General features: G+C 44.9%; 1 pseudogene; it reads right to left on the bottom strand.

The window, feature by feature from the left end:
* The window catches only part of LOC138498487 (zinc finger protein 420-like), a 74,429-nt pseudogene extending 48,737 nt beyond the window's left edge, over window positions 1–25,692 (bottom strand).
* Between the last annotated feature and the right edge of the window lie 207 nt (window positions 25,693–25,899).

The following is a 25,899-nucleotide window of genomic DNA, read 5'->3' as shown; positions in this document are numbered from 1 at the left end:
CCAGTGAGACTTAGAAAGTCTCTCACTTGGGTTTGAGTAGTAGGGGTGGCCCAGTCTTGTACAGCTTGTACTTTGCTAGGCAATGGCCCTATTTCACCTCCTCCTAAATCATGTCCAAGGTAGACCACTTTGCTCTGAACAATTTGACATTTGCTAGCCTTTATGATCATATGGGCCTGTTCAAGAGCCTGCAAAACATATCCAAGGTGGTCAAGATGTTCTTCCCAAGTGGGGCTGAACACTGCAATATCATCCAAGTATGCCATGCAGAAGTCCTCCATCCCATTCAGAACTTGATTCACCATCCTCTGGAATGTAGCAGGTGCATTTTTGAGTCCAAAAGGCATAACCTTAAATTGGTAGAGGCCAGCTGGGGTGGAAAATGCAGTTTTCTACTTGACATGGTCTGTCAGGGCTATTTGCCAATAGCCTGACATTAGGTCAAATGTGCTGAGGTACTTGGCTGAACCAGGTTTGTCCACAAGCTCATCTGTTTTAGGTAAAGGATGGGCATCAGTCGTGGTGACTGCATTGAGAGCTCTATAGTCCACACAGAATCTCAACTCCTTGGATCCTGCCTTTGGTACTAGTACAACTGGACTAGCCCATGGACATGTCGATGGCTCTATTACCTCAAGAGCAAGCATCTTTTTGACCTCTTCCTTTATGTGGGATCTTACATGGTCTGACATTCTGTAACCCCTGCTTTTGACAGGGAGACTGTCACCAGTGAGAATATCATGCTGGCCCCAAGTGGTTAAGCCTGGTGTCAGTGAAAACAGGGAGGCAAACTGATTTAACTGTTGTTGCAGAGTCCGATCTGAAGAGAGGTTACTCCTTCAATTTTTTCCATCTAAAGGTTCTCACCTGAGGCGGTCTGGTAGAGTTTCACTCTCCTCGCCCTCTTGATCAGATGCTAAAAGCAAAGCTCCTAGTTCTGGTCTGAAAACATAGGCCTTTAGTCAGTTAGTGTGATAGACCCTATGGGCCTCCTTGGGATTGCCCAAGTCCACTAAATAATTGACCTCACCAAGTTTACCCACAACCTTGAAGGGTCCAATCCATTTGTCCTGTAAGACCCTCTGCCTTGTAGGTACCATAACTAGAACAAGCTGGTCTGGCGTATATTCCACCATGTTTGACCAGAGCCTTACCTGCTTTCAAGTTATCAGAAGCTTCTGTCATTACTTGTACCATTCTCCTCCGGAGTCCTATCTCATAGTCAGTGACTCTCCAACCCTTCCTTGATTAGGGCCAAGGGACCTCTAACCGGATGACCATAGAGCAGCTCAAAGGGGCTGAACCCAACCCTTTCTTGAGGGACTTCTCTATAAGTAAAGAGAAGGCATAGCATTAGAAGGTCCCCCTTTCTTCTAAAGGGTTCTTCTAAAGCACCTATCATACTCTTCATAGTTCTGTTAAACCTCTCCACCAACCCATTGGTTTGAGGATGGTAGGCCGTTGAGAACTTGTAGGTCACTCCACAGTTTTTCCACATGGTTTGCATCTAGTGGGAGATAAAATGTGACCCCCCTGTCAAGGATGACCTCCTTAGGAAAACCAACCCTGGAAAAGATTCCAAGGAGGGCCTTAGCCACTGCCTGAGCAGTTACAGTCCTCATAGATATGGCTTCAGGATACCGGGTAGCATGGTCTACCACAACCAATATAAATTGGTTGCCTGAAGAATTGGGAGGGTCTAGGGGACCAACAATGTCAATCCCTACCCTCTCAAAAGGAACTCCCACCACTGGGAGAGGCACTACAGGTGCCACATTCTTGGCTCCACTCTTGCCAGAAGTCTGACAGCTCCTACAGAATTGATCTATATCAGACCCCATCTTGAGCCAGTAGAAATACAGAGATATCCTCTCTTTGATATTCTTGAAACTAAAGTGGCCAGCCAGAGGGATCTCATGGGCTAACTGTAGGAACTGGGTCTCACCGCCTGGGGCACTACAAGTCTTCTGTAGTCCCCTGAGGTAGACTCAATAGGCTCACTGTAGAGGAGGCCATCCTCCCAGTACAGCCTATGCTTCCCTGGCTCGTGCCATTCCAGCTGGGAAGCTGCCTGTTGGCAAAATTCTGCAAGAGGAGGACACTCTCTTTGACCCCTGCTGAAGTCTGCCCTATAGGGTCCACCTTCTGCCAGTAAAGAATGCAGCTCAGGATGGTCTTTAGGATCCAGATCTCCAACATAGGGAAGGGCTTTGTTCAGCTCTGTTTCATCGGTAGGTGGTTCACCACTTTCTGGTTGGTCCTCCCACTCATCCTCAGCTGAGGGAGGGGTCACTGGTGTGACCTGGGACTTTCCTCTCGGGGATGTCCTTGTCCTTAGAACAGGTTTAGGTGTTATACCTTTCTTTCTTCTGGAGACCTTGGGTTTCCCCTTTGTCTCTATCTTTGGCCTGGAATTAGAAGGGTGTCCTTCCTGTGGACTGGGGGTTATAGGTACTTCTGTAACCCCCCACTGAGAGTCATCCAAAGTTGCCTCTCTGGCCAATCCCGTTTGCACCTGCTTCCTTTTACTGGGAGGCCTGGGGGTGCTTGATACAACTCCAGGAGTTTTTAAGTCATTCCACAACAGGACTCTCCCAGGCACCTCATTTTGCACACTGGCAGGTATTCTAACAGTCATATTATTGCACTGGATGAGAGCTGGCAGTATTGGAACCATTTGGATTGGGCCTTCTGCAGGTTTAGTGGGACCTTTGGGTGCCTTAGCAACATCCCCAGGTTTGAAAAATCATTCATTAACCACTGTAATGCTTGCCCCAGTGTCTCTAATGGCAGGGGTCTCCGGATCATTTACAAGTACACTCTCCTTGTAATATTATTTTGTGTTATCTGGAATGGAGTTGTACACATCCACATTCTGCTGTTCCCACAGACCTAGGGACACTAAAGAAACAGTGGCTGAGACTCCAATGGGGTCTTCAGCCAATAGTTGAAAGTTTCCACTTGCCATATGAACTTCTCCCTCAGGGATGAAGGTGTCAGAATCTGCCTTAATGTTGCCCACGTAGTGTAGTAGACAAATTCTTCCTAACAATATAACCCTGTGTATGGAAATAACACCAATACCAAGGGATCTATTCCTTGGAAGAATGGACCCGACACGAACACCAGACATCCTAAAACAAGAAAGGAAAGCCAGATTAGATACAAGCCTTTCTGTGATTTAGCAATTATTCACAACTCAGATGAAGAACCAACCTTAAACAAAGATGAATAATGTCAAGGATACGTCACAACAGTTGATTGTCAACTGGATTCTTCTGGGGGAATACAACGTGGGCGCCGGATGTATCTGAAAGGTGCATATACAAACTTGTAACTAGTGAAGAACAATAGTATCAGGTTACTTGTTCTATGAGTGTTTCTAAAGAGTGTGTGTTAATTACTAAGCTAACCGTGCAGGTTAACAAGCTTGGTCCTCTAGGAAGCTGTGATGAAGCAAGATAGCAACTAAGCCCAGGAAACAATGGTAATAATGGAGGGGCTAAGCCCGACGGCACGCGGACGCCTAATGGACTAGGAAGTCAATAGGTAGCACAGCCCGACGAAATGAGGGCGCTCCCCGTACTCGCACTCACGTACCAAGGAGGTCTCTAGTCCATACGTAGCGGGAATCGAGGAATGATGAAGGTTCTCAGGCTTACTTGAATTATGGAATCTAGGGGACAAAAATAGTTCAGCAACAGTACGTGCAAACCAATATCCAAAGGACAAAGCAAAGCAATCCAAGTGAAAAGTCTGAGTCGGCACCTAAGCGGACAGCAAATAATCCAAGGGAAAATACGGGAATCGAGGAATGATGAAGGTTCTCAGGCTTACTTGAATTATGGAATCTAGGGGACAAAAACAGTTCAGCAACAGTACGGGCAAACCAATATCCAAAGGACAAAGCAAAGCAATCCAAGTGAAAAGTCTGAGTCGGCACCTAAGCGGACAGCAAATAATCCAAGGGAAAATACGAAGACAGTCCGTGGATGGCGTTCAGAGTCAAAGCAGTTCACCAGGAGATTTAAATCCAAATACAACGTATCAGACAAGGGCAGAGCAAAAAGGAATCCGTGAAGCAGGCAAAATTCTGAAGTCAAGGCAAACAATAAATACGTAGCGAAAGTCCAAACTTGCTTCGGCAAAATCAGAAACACCGACGGATAGACAAGGAGGTGCTAAAAAGGAAGACAATACCACCTGATCTGCAGCGTGCGTGTGACGTGGCGGGAGATTGGTGTGAATGCCACAGTTTCCATTGCAACGAAGTACGTGTTTTACAATGAGGGACACCTAAAAGAGAATAGCAACTGATTCTGTGGTGGAGTGAAAGCATGCGTGGAGAAGTATGGTGTTTCAGAGAACGTGCTCTCTGATCGAGCAAAGAAGGTGTCTTAGATGCAGGGAATGCTGTTCTGGGTCCCCATCCATCTGGTATCCTGACGGAAGGCTAAGGAGGCAGTGTGGACCCCTTAAGCTTTACCCTTACATCTGGGATCCCCTTTCACATGGTCAGTTGACCCACATGCATAACATTTACCAATTGTTCTCTGGAATAGGGGTTCTGCTGACCTCCCTCTGGTTTAGCACCAGAGGTTTCACTAGACTGACCAGGTTTCCCATGGACTTACTTTTTTATGTTTGTGGCCATTTTTTGGATTCTCTTTTTCCCTCTTTCTTGTGTTGCTTCCCCTGATCCTTCTTGTGAGTGGACCCAGAGTCCTTGTGAGTGGCCCTGTTTGCAACCCACAAGCAAGCAGCCTTTGCTAACATTTTGGGATCAATCTCTTTTGAGTCAACCAAGTGCTGTCTCAGCTCAGGAGAGCAGGCATCAAAAGTAGATTCTAACAAAAACAGATTTCTCATTCCATCAAAGGTGTTCACTCTGTAACCCTTAACCCAACCATCTAAGTTTTTCAAACATTCACACACCCAGGTAGCCCGAGGGGGTACCAGTGGATTTTTTGAGGGTCCTAAACCTCTTAAGATACTGGGAAGACGTTTTCCCAAATCTGGCTATTAAGGACAGCTTTAAATTGTCATACTCTAGTCTCTCAAGCTCACTCAATTCCATGATAGCATCACTTGCATCCTGGGGAGCATAGATAAAAGCCAGGGAATTACAGCATTCCCTGTGAAACCCTGAATCCAATTTGTATACTCAAAAGCATCCAACCACTCCAAAATATGAAGTTTCACATCATACATACTCTTGCTTCCTTGGGCAGGCGAGGCCTCTTGTGTCTGGAAGACCTAGAGGACCCTGGGAGGGAAGCAGATTCAATAGAAAATCTTTTCATATCCAGTGCATGCTGCATTTCCATTTCCCTGATTCTGATGACTTGATGTTTGTCTTCTCTTTGAGCATCTAATCTTTTGGCTTCCAATTCACTTCTCTTCATCTCAAGAGAAACAAACCCAGGGCTCAATGTTGGACCTTGTGGAGTCCCAGTGGGAATGGGTTGAGGCAAAAGGGCAGGCTGTGGCAAAGAGGGGTTTCTAACCTGAGACTCCTCTATATCCTCTGACTCCTCTGGTACAATAGAGGTAGACTCTGAACTGTCATCCTCATCATCATTTTCCACATTTCTTGGGTTAGTCAGTGTTGTGGGCCTCCTACCCAGACTTTGGCGATTCAACAACCTTGTAATCAACTCGTTTTTCTTTCCTTTTACAGTAGGATTCCTGATTTTACACATTTCTTTCAGTTGATCTACTGTTAAAATGATCAGGGCTTCCTGACTGAAGTTACCATATTTGGAATGTTACATTTGCTTTTCTGATGGAGCTTAACCTTGTGGAGGTTTAGTTCAATACAAGCCAAGCAAAATACTCAATGTAACACCTCTACACAAATCCCACCGCCTGCCACCACTGTTAGGCAAGATTGTATGTAGTAACCCTGTGGGAGACTACAAAAGCCTTGTCCTCTTGGCAACAGGTAACCCAACCTTTGGTATAAGCCTGTACTGCACAAGTTGGTAGAGTGAATGAGCAGCCAGGCTTATCTCAAGAGGGGTCAATGTGAGTTGTAGGGTTGTAACATAGAGATTCACAGTGAAAGGTATTCAAATAACACTTTTACTCAAGGTTTCTTATTAAAATAATTATTTATTAATTTAACAGTCAGTTTAAAATAAGCCTTCTTTAGAAAGGGCAATTGGCAACAATAAAATACATTTAAAAAATACACTCCTTTAGTTTTAGTTAAGTAAGTAGATGCCCCTTTTGGCATGTCACACACACACTTCCTACACCCTGAGGTGACTTGAATAGTTAGGATACTGTGGAAATTAATATATCACTTTTACACTTAAATGCAATAGTGGCTTATGGAAAAAAGAAAAGGTTAGGGAAGGAAACAATGGTTAACAAGTTTCTCCCAACGGGTAAGCACTTTACAATCCCCAATGAAATATAGGTTAACCCTTTGCCAGCTATGCAAGCAACTTATGTATGACTTTTGGAGGGACCGATCAACACAAAGTCATAGGGTCAGAAGAGTCTGCAGGGAGCCAGGACAGCCAATTTCAATTGAACACAGTCTACGTGAGCTGAGGCATTTCTTGAAGATAGCACAAAAGTCTTGCACAATGTTCAAGGGAGTTTTTGTAGAAAAGAATCACTGTTGGGCCACAAGCTGGGAGGCTTGTGCAAAACAAAGCTGCAAGCAAAACTGCAAAGGGCAGCAAATGGAAGTCTCCAGTGAGAGCAAGCAAGCTACACACACCACGAGGTAAGTACCCTCCAGTTACAGTACCTTGAGTCTGAAGAAAAGGTTCCAGCTGGCTTCTGTTCCTGTTGTACTCCTGCAGATCCTGTTGTTCCTGGGCCTCAGTCGTGGGGACAAGAGGGAGGACGTCTGGGGACTCCTGCACTACGGTTTGAAGGTCGGCGGCAGCAATGGGCTTACTCCATATCAGCGTCACGTTGCGGTTTCAGCTACTTGCAAATAGCACCGCCGCATTTCTTGGACATCTTGTGGGCACCCCTTGCTTCTGGGGTCCAGCACTCTGTTGAGGTGGCTCAGGCTTTGGTCATCCTCCTTCTAAGGAGTCATTAGGATCTTCCTGGAGCTCAGGTCCGGCTTAAAGGCGATGCACTCGATTCTGGTGTTCCTGTCCCCTGGCACTCAGTTCCAGCAGCAGCAAAGAAGTACAGCCAGCAGTGAGAGGCGTTCCAGTCAAGTTCTTCTTGGGGTCAGTTGGTCCCACCAGCCCAAGGGCAGAAGTCATCCTTTCCGGGCTTCTCTAGTCAATTCGAAATTTGGAGCTTCAGTACTGCAGCAGGGCTTCACCGGGCAAACCAACAGTCTAGGAGGGTGCAGCAAGCTTCTCTTCCAGTTTCTTCTTTGGTTCTGTTGTCCAGTGGTCGTCTCGGCCTTACTTGCAAAATACCTCGCCTGTTATGCAGGTTTCTACCATTCATTCACAGCCTAGCTGCCACTCACACAGCAGGGTAGCTTTCCTCCAAGGACAGCCATCCAGCCAATCACCTTTTGGTGCATTCCTGTAACCAAGGGGACTAAGCACAGTCGATAGTCGGATGGGCATGGAGGAGAATGGCTGGGAGTATTCGGGTAAAACACAGGAAAACAGGCATTCTGGGATAGGTAGTTTCCGAGTGTAACAGGGTTCGGGTTCCTAGGGGATCTACCATATACGGAGGGTTCATTGGATTTGGGCAAGGGAGATTAATTGGGTGGAAGGCAGGTAGATGTAGTGCAGCTGACAAAATCCTCAGGGACTTCGTCCTCCTCTCCTTCTTCCCCGTTATAATACTGTGTCTCACCTGGGCCATTCCAGTGAGCATAACCCCGGGCTCCCTTACCCAGGTTATCCTCCCTCGCTCGTCCGCCCCCAGGGTTGGGATCTGAAAGCGTCAGCCCGTCCCATGTCACCTGAATAAGAGATTACCGAGGTCTATTTGGGAGAATACCCTCTGGTTTCTCACACTACTCAACCAAACTACTCAATGCAGCAAACCCCTACCTGTCCTCTGAGAACTGCCTCACTATTGCCAGAGCCATCATTGGGTCAAATATGGACTACTGCAAGGTCTTCTTCGTTGGCACTCTTCAAAATACCTAACAAAACTACAAATCATCTAGAACAATGCACTCAAAGCCACCCTCACCATTCCCAAAAGAGACCATATAAGCACAGCAAGGCGTAAAGCCCACTGGCTTCTCATCAGAGAATGCATCCTTTTAAAAAAGCTAGCCATCACGCACAAGTGCATCGCCAACACAGCCTCCCATTAACTCTCCAACAAGGTAACTAAGCCAAACTCATCCACACCCACCAGAACACCCTACTCCCATCGTCTCATGCTGCCCAAAGTCAAACGCACCACAGCAAGTGGGCCCAGTTTCCCTTTTATTGCAGCCAGACAGTGGAACTCCCTGCCAACTTCTCGCAGAGCAGAACCCTCTCACTATACATTCCGGAAAGCTCTCACAACTTTGCTGTTCTCCTAAAGCCATGCATACGCCTTCCCCCTATCTCACCACACTCCCCCTTTCCTGTCTCCCATGTAACTAAGTGACTATGTAACTATGTAAAAACCGTACCTGAAATCTTGTAAGCATTCTACTGTACTCTGTAACAGCGCCTTGATGCCCATGGGCTGTGGTGCGCTTTATAAATTAATAAAATAAAATCTATCACCACCTTGTGGTCCTGGTATTCCTTCAGGGAGCCATATACTTTTATCCATGCTCCGACGTGGAGCCGCCACACAACGCAACGCCAATGGGCTCGGGATCTGCAGGGGCGGCACATTCATTTTCCTAGCTCTGATATGGAGGACTGTCTCTATTCACCTTGCTCCCATGTCAGGAGCACAAAGGCAGCACAGCCGGAGGCCCGGGATTGCTCTGTTGCTTTCTTACATCCATCCTCCATGCTCTGACGTGGAGTTGCCGGGCACTTCATCACTGATGGGCCCAGGTTCTGAAGGGGCAGCTGGCTCTTTGCATTTTATGCAGCTCCAACATGGAGCATTTAATTTCCTCACTACCGGTCGCCTGGGGTCTCACTAGGGGCTCCGGCAGCACGTAGGAACTTGTCCTGGGGGTGGTCCCACTTCTGGCGACAGTGGTCTCCCATGTAGCAGAGTGCTGCAGATTGAAAATCGGGAGGCCGGGCCAACCATGCTGCGTCTGCTTCTCCTCTCTTGGTGGTGGACGCCTCTTTACCTCTCCCCTCCCCACGGCCATCGGGGCGGTGCGCACACCCACCTTTATCTGATACTCGGCAACAGCCGCTCAGTGACTTCCATCTTTTGGCAACGTATGTCGCTACAGGTGTATTTCTGTTACAGAGCTCCGAAGTGGAGCGCATTCAACCCCCGCCGCCCGCCTGCTACGGGATCTTTACAAGGGCTTCAGTGGGCCGGCATGCTGGAGGGTCCTGTTGCTGCTTACGGGGCGGGCGGGCACTCATCTTCTCCTTTACAATTTTGAGGAGCTCAGATCACAGAGCTAGGCACTTTCACCCGGTGGCGTGAGTAACTGGATACCTGTTGCCAGATGCCGTATGGGGGTTGTGGGCTGACCCTCACCTCACCGGCACAAGCACTCTCTTCACAGAGGGCCGTGGCCAGGGGGGGTCTGCCGGCAGCTCCTGGGCATCCCCTCTTCTTCCGGGGAACACAGCGGTGGTGGCCGAGACCCAGCTTTCCCTCTCCTTCTTCTGACCCAGGCCCCGGGCCGCATGAAATGCGGGACGATAGAGGGTCTGGAAGTTTAGGCGCGGGGTGGGGGAAAATGGCGCAAAAGCGTAGGGAGGGGCGTCCGAACGGCGCCACAAGAAACAAAAGCCCAGGAAGGGCAGGAAACAGCACCTGGGAAGGTGCGAAATATAATAGCAAGGGGTCAGGGGGGTAACCCAGCCACCACCAAGAAGGAACAAAAGGCCGGAGGTGTTTAAGTAAGCCAGGAAAAGGAGAGGCGGCACAAACCAGGTAAGAGCTCACCTCTCTCGGGTAGGCTCTTAGTGCTTGGATAAGGGGAAGGAAAAACGTTTGCTCTTGCGGGCTCACACATTTTTCTCCCTCTCTAAGTTCGTTATAAATGCAGTGGCTACGAGTCACCCAACGGTGCCGGAGCAGGAGCGACCCAGAAGTACCAGCTACAAACAAACAAAGGACTTTCGCCGTGGTCAAACGAGAAGCGTGGCTGACAGAATTCAGACGAGAAGGATGGCGGAAGGAAGAGCAAAAAGGGCCCAAGAATTCTCAGAATGGGCGAAAAAGGCAGATAAGGAATATGGGGAACAGTGGGTGCTGGAGATAATGCAGAAAGAAGAAAGGGTGAAGGCAACGTGACCTCTGCTGTTCATAGAGCCCAGCAGCAGCGAAGGAGAAGACGTAGTACCGCAAGGACAGAAAAGGGGAAGAGCGAAGTCGAAGAGATCAGAGGAACAGACAGAGGCACCGACCAAGAGAAAGAAAAAAGATAAAAAGAAAGGTACTGTGAATAATAATGTGGGGAATAATATCGTAGAAAATGTTTAAAAATTGCGTCACGGTTTCGGGTAAGTCGCCTAGAACCAATGGCAAGAAGAGCAGACGGGGGGAGGGATCCAGCGAGGAGCAGCTGGGGAGTTTCTCAACTGATGCAAGCAGTGATGACGAAGAAAGGGATCATCTAAGGGCTTGGGTAAAATGGAGAGGAGTGGTGAGCAGGGAAAAACAGAGAGGGGCAGGGGCAGAACTCAGGAAAACCCCGGTCCCGGCACCACAAGGGGCACCAGTAGAACCCAGGGAAACCCTGGTCCTGGCACCACAAGGGACACCAGTAGTCCCAGTGCCGCAAGGGGCACCAATAATCCCGGCACCGGCAGGGCCAAACGTAGTGGCAGGGGACACACCACCGGGGGCAGCACCAACGGTGGCAGCGGCAGAAAATGGGGGGCCACTCATGACGAAATATGGCAGGCCAACCATGGGTAAAGATGCACAGGGCAGGTCGATGAAAGCGATGGCTTGGTACATAAATGACAAAGTAAAGGAAAAAATCTGGAGGAAGGAATTGATCGATATCTTTACATTGTTAGATTGTCAAAAGAGGGGGATGAATGTGGCCCTAGAGGACATGAAGGAGGACGAGAAAAGTTTACTTAAAAAGGGGCCAGTAGTAAGGAATTTTGACAACTGGATGTCAGCCTTCACCATAATGTCTACAATTATATTACAAAAATTCCCGGAAGACGGGGTAGCATTAGTTGCGTATCAACAGAGGGTGCTGAAGGTACACGCAGAATTTGGAGGTGATGCATGGCTGGAGTACGGTCACGAGTTCAGAAAGGAGATGGACTGCTTTCCGGATATGGGTTGGGATGAAGAAAACTTTAATCTCTACATATTTAATGTGCTAAAGGAGAAATGGGATTCCAAGGAGCGGAGCACAGGGGGGCAGCAGGGAAGGCAGTATTGGCAGAAGGATTACAAAGCGGATTATAGATACAACAGCAGTAAGTACGAATCCAGCTATGACTGAAATAGAGACCAGAGTTTGCGGAGCAGAAATTATGGGTCCCAGAGAGGGCGGCAGAGCAGCCTGCCCCGACAACAAAGGAGGGGCCAGTGGGAGCACGGGGACAGCGCGAGCAGAACCAGGACAATGTAGGAGTTTTGAAAAGGGGGTACCCTGTAGCTGGGGATGGAAGTGCAAGTTCAGCCACAAGTGCGAGAGATGTAAGGGTGACCACAGCAGCTCCAAGTGCACAAGGGCCGCAGCTCCAAGCGACAGAAGCAATGAGACGTGGAAATAAGAACTGGGGCAGGAAGGGGGCCACGCCGGGAAAAATCGAGAGGATGGAAAGGTGGCTCCAGAAATACCCCGACCAAGAAGCGGCCCAGAGCGATGCAACAATATCATATTCAGACTTCGAGGAGGCAGTAGAACTGGTCAGGAAAGCAGGAAAAGGGGCATGGATGGCATTCCACCTGTTGCCATTCAACAGCAGATCACAAAGATGGTTATGTATGCATTGGGAGGGAGAATACTTCGTCGACAAATGCCTCCCGATGGGGTGCGCCATCTCATTTTGTCATGGAATTAACAAGCGAGTGGGGTTTTCCTCTGGCGGAGGAGAAAACGATGGGCCCAACGCAGATAATCCAATTCCTAGGAAGAGAAATTGACTCAAACAAAGGAAGGTGTCGGATCCCGGTGACAAGGTAACGGATCTGCTGAAGACAATAAAGGAACTACAAGGAAGAAACAAAGCGACAGTGAGAGAATTGCAAGCGCTGGCAGGAAAGCTGAACATCGCAGGAAGAGTCATACCACAGGGGAGGGTGTTCCAGAGAAGTATTGAGCTGAAAACGAGAGGTGCTACAAAGGGGCACCACGGAGTCAGGTTAGGGGGAGGAATCAAGAAAGATCTGGAAGTGTGGGCAGAATTTCTGAAATACTTCAATGGGTCGGTGATATGGCGCTCACCGGTGAACGAGGAAGTTAAAAGGGTGTTGTTCACATATGCAGCAGGTGGCCTTGGGTTTGGCGCAATACTGGGGAAACAATGGTGTGCAGGCAAGTGGCCAAAAAACATGGCAGAATGGACAAAAAACATAACGCTGCTGGAGCCCTTCCCGATTTGGGTCGTGTTATGTGCATGGGGGGGAAGAGCTAGGAAACAAGGAGTTAGCAGTATGGTCAGATAACATGGCGGTGGTGCACGTGTTAAATAAAGGAAGTGCGTCATGCACAATAGTGTTGGAATTAATGAGGGCAATCACGCTGGAAAGCATAATAATGAATAGATGCATAAAGGCGAGGAATATCGCTGGGGAAGCAAATGTGGTGACTGATGCAATCTCACGCTTTCAGTGGGAAAAATTCAGGGAGCTGAGACCGGACGCCGACAAGGAAAGAACGCCCACGCCGCGGAAGGCATGGGTCCCGTTGGAGGCACTGGAAAGGCTCTTAGTGCCTGGATAAGGGGAAGGAAAAACGTTTGCCACCCAACCCACTCTACAATAGTAATGGAAGAAGAGGGGTACACGCAGGAGCCGGTACGCCGAGTACTCTCTCGGTACACGGTCCAAAAAAGAAGGAGCAAGCAGAAGTGAGAACACCGAGTACTCTTTCGGTACACGGTCCAAGACATGTCGTAGGCGGCATGGGCCCAGGAACGAAGGCCCAGGGATAACAAGGACTCAGGAGGAGCCTTGGGCAACTTCGGGACTGGACACAAGGTGCCCAAAAGTATATGGCAGTGTATTTATTTTGTTGAGTTGTATTTTCTGTAAGAAAATAAAATGCCTACGGCCTACAACTTTTCCATACAAATAAGTTGTCTGTGATTTATTACTTAGGTAGGGATCTGGTAAGAGAAGCAAAGTGAACCCACACTACTCAGCCTATTCACTTTTTATTTTTAAGTGAAGGTCAGCAGGGCCGGGGTGCGTGGCAGGTTTCTTCTCTGTCTTCGTCGCCAATGTTGTGGTGGCTGGCATGGCCACTCGAGCCGGCCCCCTTAGTGCTGGGGACAGCAGCACTTTGGGTAGGGGAGGCACAGCGCCTCGGTTAGTTGCTGAGGATCATCGGTCTAACAGCGATGCAGGGCGGACCCTGCTAGGCTGTGCAGACATGGGCCTGGGCGTTTCAGGGCCCCCATGGATGCTGGGTGCATCCTGTTGCAGTATTGGCCTGTGCAGTCCCTGGCCAACTTGCTGGCATACGGGCCCCATGGCAACCTGGCCTGCAGGCCCGTTCTCACATGGTGTGGGCCTACAGGCCTGAAGTGAGACACAGACTCGGTCGTTCCATTCTTGGAGTGTGCAGCCATTCTGAGGCACATGCGTGCAGGAGCTCCTTTCATTAGGTCAGGCCATCACCCCGTCATGGTCCATCTTAAAAGGGCAATACACTTGGGTGGTACCCTTACATAACATTAAGCACTCCAGTCATGATATCCTACAGCATTTGAACTTAATAAAAAGGATTACAAATTAATATCATAATTGGATAAACTGGTGGCACATATTGGGCAGAAATGCGCGGTGGCAAAAGATGGTAGCAGCATTAAATAGTAGGAATTTAGCAACTTTTTGGGATGGCAAAAGGGAGTAAAAGGTGGCTGGTTACAAATCCTATAAATGAATTCCAATAGAGGGAATGCATTGAGTATAATTTCAACCTCCCCTGCAGCAAAGGTAAACATGATCTGTCTTATGAAGGAAAAGATTTTAAAACAAAAATGACTAGAGATGACATCTCACTAAAAATGTAAAAGCTAAAATTCTCAAGGGATGCGACCCAGAGATATGGTGCAAGGTACTCAAGATTTTATTTAGTAGAGTAATAGCCACTGGATGTATACCCATGTCTTGTAAAAGAGGAATAGTAGTACCTATATTTAGAAAGGGCTTGCGGTGTGGGATATGGTCCAAAATACTCCAGATATTATTTAGTAAAGTATTAGCCTCTGGAGGCATACCCATGTCTTGGTACCTATATTTAGAAAGGGCTTGCGGTCTGGGATATGGTCCAAGATACTCCAGATAGTATTTAGTAAAGTAATAGCCACTGGATGCATACCCATGTCTTGGTACCTATATTTAGAAAGGGCTTGCGGTCTGAGATATGGTCCAAGATACTCCAGATAGTATTTAGTAAAGTAATAGCCACTGGATGCATACCCATGTCTTGGTACCTATATTTAGAAAGGGCTTGCGGTCTGAGATATGGTCCAAGATACCCCAGATAGTATTTAGTAAAGTAATAGTCACTGGATGCAGATCCATGACTTGGTACCTATATTTAGAAAGGGCTTGCGGTCTGAGTTGTCAAATTATAGGCTCTTATCAGTGTTGGACAGCACAGGGAAGCTGTCTGCCTGTTTATTACTGGACGAGCTTCATAAATGGCCAAAAAGTGCTGTAATCTTAGATACATTCCAAACAGGTTTCAGAGCTGGTTCCTCTACTACGCTCAATCTGAGATTATTACACATGTTGATTGTAAGTGTGACGGTGCGAGATGCACCAGTTCCGTATGCAGTTTTTGTTGATTTTAGAGCCGCTTTCGACTCCGTCAGTAGGGCAAAACGTTGGTTAAAATGTGCTGACTGTGGATGCCTGAAGTACTTGCTACATTTTTTGTAGCTGTATTATGAGGAGGCTAGTGTGCAGATATGGCTGGACAGCAGGGGGCACCATTTCATTCCCTATAAATACTAACTAGGGAGTAAAGGAGGGATGTGTCCTGGCCCCAATGCTGTTTAAACTGTATGTTGCGGATCTGCCTATGTGTCTTCAGCAAGATCCAAGCAGCCCACCAAAAGTTGTATCCTTACACGTCAGCCTACTGTATGCAGACGATCTCGTAATTTTTGATCGCACTTAATCCGGTCTCAGTAGGACATTAGAAAATGATGGCGATATGCGACTGAAAATAAGCTATTAATCAATATCGAAAAAACAAAATCCTACTTTTTGCGAACAAGAGGGTAAAAAGATTGAAGTTCATGTCACCTGAGGGCCCCATTGATTATACTGATAGCTACAGGTATGTAGGTGTTGGTATTGATTCCAGACACAGTTATTCTGATTGCTTGGCCTCTAAGAAACTTTGACTATATCCACCTGTTCTAATCAAACAGCTGGATATAGTATAGACGGTATCCTTCGCCTGTGCAGGCAATGTTTTATTACTGCAAGTTCCTATGGCTTGGAGGCACTAACCCCTAAGGATGGAAGAAAATCTTGGGATTGCTAGGCTGCGTCCCAATGGCCATTCTTAGATTGGTAAAGGGTCTCATCTCACTGCAAAGCAATGTTCTGATGAAACAAGGAATCTTATATATAAAGTCAATGATGAATCCAAGCTGCCTGTTGCAGTCTCTGCTGGGTGATGCTACAAAATTAAATATGAATGAAAGATGTGTCGCAGTGGTGACAGGTTTCTTTAACAAGATAGGCTGTGTGATGAATCGGAGGTGATTCCCACAGAAAGACGGACCTGGGACCCTTCCCATGTGGTCAGGGAAAGGCAGACGCCTTATTGATCCTGACCCTGGGGGTGGTGTTCTGTGGGAAAACCACATGAGGTGGAGGTATAATGGGTCAGCAGGAATGGGATGATACTTCTATAAACTTTCCCTGAGACCCTACATTATTGATGGCTTATTGTAAAATTGAGATTATAAGAGAAAAGGGTAATTGTAACACTGAGGTCTTCAGGTCCCACAATTCCCACATTACTGGGACATGGAAGAAGGATCTGGAGGCTGTGAGGGGTCAGTAATGTGAGGCAGACAACTTTGTGAGGGTTTTTCAAAAGATGCCATTTTATTAAAATCAAAAGGTTTGATAAATGCCACACTATCCCCAATTTAACAAGGATTTCCCTACCTATAAAAGAAGCTAAAGGAAATACTCTAACAAAATAATGATTTCCCTCACACTGGCGCATACAATAAACTCAACAAGGTAATGCATAGCATCTTAAACATGGCAAAATGAACAGTTGTCTGCAAGACCTGGTAGCTGTTCCTCCTTGTAATCTGGGTGAGATCCCCTTCCCCAGATTCAATCAGGATTTCAATCAACACTTCAAAAGAGTAATGAAATCCAGTATTATAACAAAGTTCAAATAGAGCTCCTCTTCTGCCAATTAAGTCTCCCATTTAGGATTCAGAATGTTCAGTAAGTCTTTTGCTGCTCTACTGGTGGTAGAGAGTGCCACACAACTACTTCTTAACAACAAAAATGTATACTTCCACAGCGCTTCAATGTCAACAAAATTACTTCTGTCAGGATGATTCTGCAACAGTTCACAATGCACTCTCATCAGCAATCTTGATTTGTCAAGGTAATTCCACAACAATTAATCATGAGCTTTGATAGTCTTGCCACTTCTTCTTCAACACTTTTAATATTACCACCGTACTTCAAGGAGTTCTGTCTGGTCCCCTCACCGGCCAAGCCTACACTGCAAAGTCCTTTGGTGGGAGTAGGTGGGAGTTAGAGTAGAATGTGTAATCCAACTCGTCAGTATTCCACAATCTCCAAAAATCAAAAAGGTGGAGTCTCTCAACCATTGTTATTAGTAGAGCCCTATGTGCTTTCCCGCCCGAGAATCTTACTTTTGATTTTCTGTCTAAAAATTGATCAATTGGGAGGTTCCAGTCTCTTCCAATTATAAGATTGTTGCCAGCAAGATGGAATTCCAAAAAGATGGGACCCCATGGGCTAGTGCATAAATATTAATTACATGGTATTTATTGCCATTTATTAACAATGAAGAAAAAATCCATCTACCCTCATAATTTGATTTGGAGTGTATGATGGTTGCCTTTAGGGAAGCTTTAATGAGAATTATAACATTTTGTTTTGGTTAGTTGATAAATATTTTTGACATTAGCAATCAAATAAATATGGATACATATTACAGTTCATTGCATAAGTACATATTACAATTCTTTACATAATTTAAAACTTTCAAAATGTTTCATACATTTTCAGATTTTAAAATGTAATTTTTCTTCCATTAAAATTAAAGAAAGAGAGAATAAGGATAGCATAGTCAATTCATCTTCAAAATCATAATGATTAGAATGTTTATAAGAGCTACAGGGTTCTAAAGAAAAATGGAAGCATCCAAAATATTCATGGTCACAATTCTGAGATCTTACGTGTAGCAAATATCTCAGACCATAGTTCTTTGCTATTTCTTTTAATGTACATTTGCGGCATAAGAGCTTTAAGCATTAAACGTTGCAACAAGAAGGTTTTACATTCAGCAATAATGTGTTGAAGTGTCTCTTTGTGTAATTCGATTTTACAGAAGCGACAATAAGCTAAATCTTCCTTAATTAAGCCTCTTCTGGCCAAGAGTTCATTGACTGGCCATAAATTGAGGCGAAATCTCAAAATGTTTGTTCTTAATTGAGCCGATGGACATTAGATGAGATAGTCTGCCATGGTACGCAACCTCTTGTCCTCTTGTAACCAAATAGATTTCTATCAAAATCTTTTAGCATAAGGCATTTTTCTTGCGTGAGCCACCAGTCGGCCTGATTTAAGATGCCGGTAAGATAGCTCAGCGGGTTGAGCGCTCGCTGCTGCGATCTGAGCGTGATATGCAGGTCGCAGGTTCGAATCCCGGCAAGACCAACTCAGCCTGTCATCCTTCCGAGGTCGATAAATGAGTACCAATTTTGGTTGGGTGATATTGTATGTAAATATGTGCTCTGTAAAGCGCTTTGGATTAAGGTGCTATATAAATAACACATCATTATCATCATCATCATTATAATTTGACCATGGCTCTATTTGGATTTGTGAGGAGAAGATTGATGGAAATACTCGCATCATCTAATGCGTCTAAGATATGGGTTTGCCATTTCAGTGGAAAAATCTGATTAGAAGTCAGCAAGTGATTTGCTAAAATGGCAAGACTATTTCGGTCTGTTAGTCCCAGTAAGCATTTTCGCAATAAGGCACACATTTTCCATGTTACTTGGACATGCATTGATAGCAAGCCCAGTTCGAACCTAAGCAACATGGATGGTGTGCCTTTCGGCAGATTTAATACATTTTTCCAGAATTTAGATTCAAATTCATTCCAGAATTTGTGATATGTTGGTAAGGCTGCTTCAGCTCCATAAGTCACAATAGGTACAACTTTTTGTTGGTAAAAAGACATTAAGTGTACACAGGTAAACTTGCCATATTTGTGTAAAAGAATTTTCCCTTCAGATGTTAGGGTAGTGACTTTGGAGGTGAGTGTCACTTCATGGATTTTATCAGTTAGAGAATTGCTGAGCATCACTCCTTAGTATCCATATTGTGATACAATGTTCAGCGTTTGATTGCCTAATGTCCAATGAAACATATTTGAGAATTTTGATTTCGGTTTTCCAAATTCGATGATTTGTGTTTTGTCATGGTTTACAGTTAAATTATTCTTGGATGTATATTGAGCAAGTTGGTTGAGTAGCTTTTGTAGTCCACTAGGGGTCTGAGACAGCAGCACCAAGTCGTCAGCATAGAGTAACCCTGCTATTGCCTGATTGTCTAATTTTGGTGCGTCAGCTGAAACTGCAACAAAATCATCTCCCATATCCAGTATGAAAAGATTAAAAAGTGTAGAGGCGTGTATACAACCCTGCTTAAGGCCCCGTACGGTTTTAATGCTGTTAGATAGAAGGCCTTAATCGGTACTGTGGTGTTTGTATGAAGAAAAGTTACTATTTTCACAAGATTGAGGGCAGCCGTATTTAATCAGCTTGATTTGAAGTAACTCCCTATCAATCGAATCAAACGCCATGCAGAAGTCAACAAATGCCATGTACAAAGGTTGCTTCCCCGTGGCGTAAATTGACTTCAGGGTATTCAACAGCGATATGCTGATTGCAGCACCTAAAGCGGCCACAAATCCTGTTTCAAAGGGGTCTCTCCTATTAGAGGCTAAAGACTACGTATTTAGATCTTGCAGCACCAGACGACAATAGATTTTCCCGGGGGCATCTGGTAAAGCAATTGGCCTGTAGCTCATGGGATTCTGTCGATCCCACTTCTTGTAAATTGGGATTATGATCCAATGTCGCCATGACTGTGGTAGTTCCTGGTTATGCTGTGTTATCCTGAATAAAGTATAAAGAATTGAAGCCCAAAGGTCTGGATGTTTTTTCAAGATGGCATTAGATAAGCCATCCGGACCTGGGGCTCTAGATGAACTGGCCTTGTTAATGTAAATTAAAACATCTTCTTTATCAAAATCCAAAGCTAATCTGGAAGTTAATTCTCTTGATCTCAATGGAGAATGGGACAATGGGGCTGCATATAAAGACGAGAAGTGGGTGATCCAGTTTTGTTCAGTAACCCCATTTATTTTAGAGGCTAGTTGTGATGAATTGGTGATAGAGTTTAGTAGCTTCCAGATTTTACTTGTATTTTTATTCTGCAGTTCTTTCAACATCAGTTCTCCAGCATTCTGATTGGTTAAAATGTTGTGCCCACGAACCCAGTTCTTATAGGAGGTTTTAAGAGCACGAAGTGCAATAGTTCTTTGGGCCATCGGTAATAAGTTGGCCTGTCTTTTTTGTTTCCTGAAAAGAGTTTTCCTGTTTTAATGACATGATCATATTCATGAGTCATGTGAGATCTGGAGTTCTGAGTTGTGGGAAAGAGCTGCATTTGTTCATGACAACCCAGATTATCAGCACAATGTGATTCTGAGAAATTCTTAAAGTTCAATTCTAAATGCTCATGATATTGTAAAAGGGATTCTCAGTCCATCTCAGTCTATTTAGATGGTTATTTGTTTCAATCATACCTGGCATTACACTCATCTGAGACTCCACATAGATCTTGTCTATAGTGAATCATAGCTTAAATGTAAGAGGGAAGTGATCACTGAGATTTCTTGGTACTATTACAAAGTCAGATGCGCAACTGAACAAATTCAGAGTCACATAAGCATAGTCGATTATGGAGATCTGGGTTCTTCTATGACAAACAGCATGTGGTGGAGACTCAAGATTATTGGAGCCATTCAGTAATGTTAGATTTCAAGCTTTAATAAAGTTGTTCCACAGGTATACTCGTTCATAGTTTTTCTGATATTTTCTGTCAAACAAATGCAAGTACAAGTCTCCCACCTCAATAATATGCACAATACCAAGTGTCACCATAATTATTTCCATTAAACCTCTTAGTTCTTTAAAAAAAAACAGCATGTTTGAGATGCCCATCGGATTCCAGTAAAGATTAACACATGCCACCTTTAATGAGCCAATGGTTAAGTGTGTGAATTGTATAAATGAGTTAGTGCTACTTTGTGAGCTTGATTGAATATTTTAGTTATTTGATGCAATATCTTTTAAAGCTGGTGTATCTGCAAAACAGGATGCTTCGCATATTCATAATGTAATTTGGAAAGGCATCTGCTCGACATGTAATTAGTAAGGAATGTCTTGTTTCCATTTTTAAATTCGATTTTACTGGAGGTATCACAATTTGCCTTGCATTCACCTTGTGATGTTGCATAGGCGTTTGTGGGTTAGTTATCAACGAGGCATTTAGATTTTTACTCGAGCTACCCTGTATTATTGTAGGAAATCTGCTTTTAGAGTGAGCTTCCCATAACCGAGTGATAGAATCTCTAATTTCATCTAAGTTCCCGGTGTGATAATTATTGGTATTTTTGGGGCTTGTTAATCGCTCAAACGTTTATAAATCGAGTTCAGCAAAGGATACCTTTTTATTAGGATGGTCATTAATGTTGTCCAAAGGAATTTGTGGTGCAGGAGGGTTACCCAATAACGCTGTGCATTTAGCCAACCCATTTGTTATAATAGGTGGACAGGGTGGTTCAAACTTAAACTGTTGCATATAAATGTCTATCTCTCTCGTCTCAACGCTGCTCTGCCATCAACCGTCTTTAGTGACGACGGATCACCCTTGTTCTCCACGTGAATCTGGGAGCTGCTCAGCGGCAGCAGGGGGAGGGTTTTATTCTGAGTCAGGGCAGCACTATCTCGACTAATTCGTCAAGTGGGAAGTGAGTTGGAATGACCATAGGTGGTGCATGGCAATCAAGTCACTTAGATTTATGGACCTATGCCAAGGTGACATATTTTTTCGTTATGGCAGTAGAGGCCAGTGTTAGTCTATTAGTTGGTTTAGCCAGATTTTTAATGAATCGTCTAGTGGACGCATTTGCGTCAGTTTTGGCCATTTCCATATTTTTTGGTTTCTTTTCCAGTAATTTTTTTGCTTTTCGTTTCTGAGCTTGGGGAAGGTCTGACAGATTTTTATTAAATACAGGATATGACACCTTAGAGACTTGAGTGTCCTCTTGCATCCCTGCCATCTTGTTAGGAGTGTGAATATGAATTATAGCCGAACTTAGTTCACAAGCATCAATTTCATCAGTTATTATACCGCTAACAAAAGGCAATACACAGACTGGCAACTCGGCTTGTTTGTGCGGCATTGTAGATGCTAAAATTGTAGGTTCAGACAGGAGGGGCGCTCATCTCTAGATGTTCATTCTGATTCTGGGCCCGAGTTGAAATCGTCTTTTTTTTTTTTTTTTGTGATGATTTAGTTTGTTTGGAAACTTTTTCATCATTTACAGAAAGTTTGTTAGTCTTTGAGTTTCATGCTTTAGGGTTTAGAGTCGGTCATTGTTTTTTTGTTTAGTTCCAATATAGCGCTTAGAAAAAGAACAATTGTGTAGGTGTACTTATTATTATGGCCACTGAGAAGGACGGCCCACCTTTCTTCCGTGGACATTTGTTTGGTTGAAAGTTGAAAAAACGTTCCAAATTGTTTACGTTGTGGGGAGAGTTCTTTGCATTCCATGACTAGGTGAAAGATGGTTTCAGCGATTTTTTGATCTTTGCAGAACCTATAGTAGTTGTTTCCAGCATCAATCTGTCTTGTTGTAGATAAGTATGATTTTGTGGGAAGAATGTTCAGACGTACTTTTAAGAACGTTGTTCGAATGGTTTGGTCTGGGAAGATTTGCAAGTAGGCTGGTGGTTCGTGGATTTTCCTATTATCATTTGTACATTGGAGATTCTGTTTGTAAGTATTCTTTTTTTGAATGGTCTTTATCCAGTCATTGTGCAGAAGTTTCATTTTTGCATGTTGTGGGCGGAGCGTGAGATGTTCTTCTGTAATGTCTTTTTTTGGCAAGTTAGTATAAGTTCAAGTTGTTCGGCAATGGAAGTCTGATTCTGTGCTATAGTTGAGGACATGATTTTTTTGCCAGTTTGTTATGTTCTCAAGTTTATCCAATTGGCCATTTAATGTATTGTCTAATGTTTCAAATAATTTAGCAAGAGACATCAGTGCAACATTCATTATTTCAAGTGTAATTTGTGTTGACTTAGTCACTGGTGATTTGTTTAAGGATATCACCAATTCGCACTCGGCTTACGAGGAGTCGGTGCAATGTAAGAAATAGCAAGAGCAGAAATGTTACAGCTCGAGTGTTGAAACATATCAGGAGAATTTGAGAGGTCACGATTATATTCTCTGGCCGAGAAACAGGAATTTGTCGAGTCAAGCTCAATAACCGCTTCCTCTATAGCTATTACATTTGAGGCATCAGGAAGCACAATAGCCGGCATGCCTGACTGAGCATTGCGAAGCACCATGCTATCTGTAAGGTCAACATCAGGTTTGTTAGCTCCAATAGCAGTTTCAAGCTGCACTCGTCCCAGCGTGTTTGCTGGTGTTCGAGTTGCAGAGCCATCCGTTCATGCCATGGATTCCTTTGTTGGAAGCGGTAGTGCAGATAGAGTGTTCCCAAATCCGTAAGTACGAATGTCTACATTATTTGTCGCAGTTAACTTTCTTTTTTTAAATTTCGTTCTTGATGAGAGGACCGCGCAATTGGTGTGCAGCAAACATTAGTAACCATGCCTTCTCTAATGGAGTCATCCTGATAGGGTTTTGACTCAGACATTATGCGTTGTCTAATGAGCGGCGGCATGTCAGTTGTAAGATGATAAAGGCCCTTTTGTCTGAAAGCCATATGTGCACCTTGTAAACTTTTGGGCTGCAAAGTAATTCCAAAATATGGAACTTACAGAGGCAGCTATAACGCGCTTCGGGGGAAGCACTGCACCCGATGCCCCGGGCGCCGCTGTGAAGCGGCAGATCGGTGCACCATGGGTGCTTCCTCGGTGCGTGCGGGCTCCCGGATTTATGCGTAGATGTTTGTGGGCGTGGCTTGTTTCCCAAAACAAGCTAAATATAAAGAAATAGAGATATTTAGGCTCACAGTTTGCGTGAAATAAGTAGTATATACGATGAGCCACAAGTTATTAGTCCAAATACCGTGAAATGATCCGTTGCAAGTATAAATGCAGTAAAGTCCTCGCAGAGATACAGGGGGAGCGGCAAAGCGGTGCTTCATGGGTGCTTCCTCTGTGCGTGAGAATTATAACCCAATTTCTTTACTTGAGGCTTGAGAAACGAGACAGTGATGAAAGGGTCTTTTTTTAATTTCAGAGCTTCGGTTTCTGAGAGGTGGGCCTCTTGGAGAAAGATGGCAGCTTTTAATTGTGTACATGAGATAGGATTGTTTGTTTTTTAATTGGATTGTTGAGTGCCCTGACATTCCATGAGATTAAGTGGCAGCACATTGTATTTGGTGTCTGGACCAGCCCCTGCTGGGTAGTGAGTCCCTCCCCTGGGATTTGCTGCTTTATAAAAGGTGCTTCTTGCCACCCGCTAATACAATGGCTTAAAAACCACTTGGGACTGCTAAGCAATTGTGTAGACACGGGAGGAGATGGCATTTGGTGGTAAAGAGCTAATTGGAGTGGAGCATTGGAGATTAATCTGCCTGGATGATGTGAGTGAAGCCAACTATTGAGGCAGTCCCTCTAAAGATGGTGGCTAGATAGTTCCCTCCTTCCTTTATGGGAAAAGTATAGTATGGCAAGTGAGAAAAGAGAGCTAAAGAAGGGAGTTAGATAACAGATGGTGTGCCTGTAGATAGCCAATTGGGCTATTGTAAGGAAGTAAATGAATAGGAGCGTAAAGACCTAGAGATGAAGCGCTGAGATGACTGCTCCCTCCAGCAAAGTAAATCAGCGGAGGGAGGGGAAGCGAGTCAGAGAAGTGTAGATTGTGGCTGCTAGGAGAGCACTGCCAAAATTGTCTAAACAGGAGAGAGGAGCTACACAGTGTAACCGTTTACGCTACTGGAGCTATAAAAGAGCCACAAGCATTTAAAAATGGGTGATCAGGACCAGGCTTTGTCTAGCAGTAAAGCCAACACTACAATAGTGAGCCAAATGTTGGAAAACACATTAAACAAAGTAATTGACGTAATCCATTTAATGTGCAGAAGACTTCTGCACAGATCTGAATTATGTTTGAGCGGCAGAACTATCTTTTGTGGTCTGTGGATATGTTTGTATATTTGTGAAAAAAAGTGGTGGGCGAGTTGAATGGGTGATTATGGGTGATTATGGGAGAGTGGGGTCGTGTGTTTAAGGATATAAGAAGATAAGTGAGGTGTGAGTGTTGAAGGGACATCAGAGATCCGAGGTAAGCATTGATAGGTTGAGCACCAGGGTGCAAGAGGGTGTGTGTCTGATGGATGAGCATGTGATTAAGAATGAGCTGATCATTGGCGTGCGTGCACTGCAATGTGAAGATACTAAATACAAGACAACATGATGCAAAGTGTTACAGACAAACAGTTGCAGTTTTACAATATCTGCGCATTTGGCGCAATAGAAGAGGCTCTGGGATTAACTAGCAAGAGGCTCTGGTAATAACTAGCAAGAGGCTCTGTGATTAACTAGCGAAATGGTCTGGGATTAATTTGCAAGAGGCTCTGGGATTAACTAGCAAGAAGGTCTCGGATTAACTAGCAAGAGGCTCTGGGATTAACTAGCGAGATGCTCTGGGATTAACTAGCTAGAGGCTCTGGCATTAACTAGCAAGAGGCTCTGGCATTAACTAGCAAGTAAAGGCAGCAGAGCAGTAAAGAGCTGGAGGCTGTAACATGAACTGAGAGGCCCAGCAGGGGCAACACAGGATGCACAGGAGCAATAGTGCATGATGCATGCACGCACTGCAATATGAAGGAATTGAGCGGAATAGCTGACACATGAACACCTTGTAAGGTCGCCTGCAGATGCAGGTTAAGGGACTAGAATTAAAGCAAGCTCTCGCCCTTGTTATCCTTTTTTCTGCGCATTCTCCAGTGAATAGTGTCTCATTTCTCTGCATGTTTACACCCCTGCGCAGGACGCAGATCCTGAACACGTTCCGAAATGTCCGCATGCGCGTCTCAAATTCCTTTTCTCGCGCATACTTTGGTGATTCACTCTCGGCACGCGAATTTTTACACCACTGTGGAAGTCAGCGATCCTTGAGCATGCGCAATTTGTTTCTTTTCCTGCG

Source organism: Ambystoma mexicanum, chromosome 5q, assembly GCF_040938575.1.
Source record: "Ambystoma mexicanum isolate Mex_15411 chromosome 5q, UKY_AmexF1_1, whole genome shotgun sequence".
Classification (NCBI taxonomy): Eukaryota; Metazoa; Chordata; class Amphibia; order Caudata; family Ambystomatidae; genus Ambystoma; species Ambystoma mexicanum.
The sequence above is the reverse complement of the archived record's forward strand: the minus strand, read 5'-3'. Positions and strand labels throughout refer to the sequence as shown.